Source organism: Bos indicus, chromosome 5, assembly GCF_029378745.1.
Source record: "Bos indicus isolate NIAB-ARS_2022 breed Sahiwal x Tharparkar chromosome 5, NIAB-ARS_B.indTharparkar_mat_pri_1.0, whole genome shotgun sequence".
NCBI classification, from domain to species: Eukaryota; Metazoa; Chordata; class Mammalia; order Artiodactyla; family Bovidae; genus Bos; species Bos indicus.
This window is the reverse complement of record NC_091764.1, coordinates 113,471,772-113,474,249: the sequence shown is the minus strand read 5'-3', so window position 1 is coordinate 113,474,249 and position 2,478 is coordinate 113,471,772.

The window sequence follows — 2,478 nt, the reverse complement described above, 5'->3', positions numbered from 1 at the left end:
TGACCCGAGCCAGGAACTAGACTCAGCATTCTTCCGGCATCTCCTTCGCTCTTCGCCTCATCCCCTGCTTTCTCCTGATGAGGTCATGGCGGCCCACACCATGCTGTATGGTCTGGTCCATTTTCCCACATGTTGCTCTCCTTAGCCAGCGAGCTTCTGGGGCCGCACTGGCCAATAGAACTTTCTGCGATAATGGGAGCATTCTATATCTGTGCTGTCCAATGTGATGGCTGCTGCCCACACGCGGCTAGTGAGCACTTACCATGGGGCTACAGTGACCCGGAACTGAATGTTTATTTCATTTTAATTTATGGTCATCACATTGGACAGCACAGTTCTGAAGGACCTGGATTTTATTCTTCTCTGAGTCTTCCCCCAGGGCCTGGCAAGGACTAGTCTCTTAAGTTTCTGTAGGATGAATGAATGAAAGGAAAAAAAATGATTCAATGAATGGCGGATATGTGGACCTAGGAACTGTCCCTCTTCTTATCCATTCTCTCCCCCTCCATCTTTAGGTTTTCAAACTTGGCTGTGCTGGGGTTGCCAGGGCAACCTGCTGGAAAGTTGGGTGGGGGAGGGGATCTGCCTGAAGTTCTCTTCCTTTCTCCCCTGCCTTTGAGGCCTGAGGACCAGCCTAGTTCCTGGAAGAACAGAGGAGGCTGGGGGAGGGGCTGGCACAGCTCTTTCTGGATAGGTTGTGTTGAGGGGGAGATTTTACCACCCACCCCACTGGATCGCATTATCTCTGAGACGCAGAAACCCTGAGCTGGAGTCAGGGGCCTTAGCTTCTCTCTGTTCAGCCAGAGACTCGGTGTGCAGCTTCTATCAGATCTCTTGCCCATCTGGGCCTCAAGTTGCCTTTTTAAATAGGGACCAGATGCCTTCATGTGGCCTCTTGAAGGTCTAGAACTCCTCCATCTTGCTCCATGCCAGAATGTTAGGGCCTTGAAAACAAGGTATGAGTCCTGTTCATCTTCCTATTCCTACTGCCCATCTTCCCCAGCTCTCTCTTCCATTCTGGGGGAGCCAGAGAAAACTGCCTGCCCTGTAATTGCAAGCTTGGGTTCAGCTGCCCTCTAGTGGCCCAAAGTGGCAATGACCACCCCCTCTTGTGTCTGTACCCGAGTTTCTTTGCGGCCAAAGAAAGATTGACAGGTCTGAAAGTGGCCTCAAAGGACAGACCTCCACCCAAGCAAAAGATCCTCGTGGTAGCCTCCCAGACAAGTGACACGAGCTCTAGAGTCTCCAACCTGGGTGTTACAGCTGTGCAATTTTGAACAAGTCCATCTCTGTGGGCTCCTGTTTCTTCACCTGTGAATTGGAAACTGTATCAGTCAAGATGGGTTAAATTCTGTCGTAGTCACAAACAATTCCAAAATCTCAGTGGCTTGTAATACGGAATGCTTGTTTCTGATTCATGCCTCGTGTCCACTGGGGTTTGGCTCTGTTCCATGTCATCTCGGGGACCCAGGCTGATGGAGCAGCCACCTTCTGGAGCTGGGCTGGTCATTGAGGCAGAAGGCAGGAGACGGTGGTGAGGCACGCACTAGCTATGAAATGCATCGGCCTGGACTTTTCCGATCACAACTCACGGGCAAGAACTAGTCGAATGGTCCCAGCCATTACAAGGAAGCAAAGAGATTAACCCTACCATGTGCAAGAGCTGAACAGAACTGGCCCACATGCACAGCTGTGAGGATGCAGTGAGAAGTGCCAACGCATTGACCATCATACAATGAATTCAGTCCTTCGCCACTGAAATTACTGTCTTGGGGACTTGCCTGGTGGCCTAATGATTAAGACCTAGCCATGCAGTGGGTGTGGGTTTAATGCACAACTAAGGAGCTAAGATCCCATGTGCCCTGTGGCCAAAAACCAAAACATAAAACAGAAACAATATTGTAACAAAGTAAAGACTTCACAAAACAGTTTACATCAAAAAAAAAAAAAAAACTCTTTAAAAAAGGAAATGCTGCTGCTGCTGCTGCTGCTGCCGCTAAGTGGCTTCAGTCCTGTCTGACTCTGTGCAACCCCATAGACAGCAGCCCACCAGGCTCCCCCGTCCCTGGGATTCTCCAGGCAAGAACACTGGAGTGGGTTGCCATTTCCTTCTCCAAGACATGAAAGTGAAAAGTGAAGGAGAAGTCGCTCAGTCGTGTTCAACTCTTAGCGACCCCATGGACTGCAGCCTACCAGGCTCCTCCGTCCATGGGATTTTCAAGGCAAGAGTACTGGAGTGGGTTGCCATTGCCTTCTCCGAAAAAAAAAAAAAAGGAAATAATTCCTCGTAATTCTGATTTCTTCTTTTATTTACCCTTGTGGTTTCCAGGGGCCTCTGCATCAATTCCAGCTGTTTACAGCTGCAGATACAGAGAGGGTAGTGGACTTGCCAGGCTTTACCCAATGAAAGAGTAGCTGGACACCCGTCCCCAGGGCTCCAAATTCTGAGCCCTGCATCCCTCACTTGATGGGGTGTAG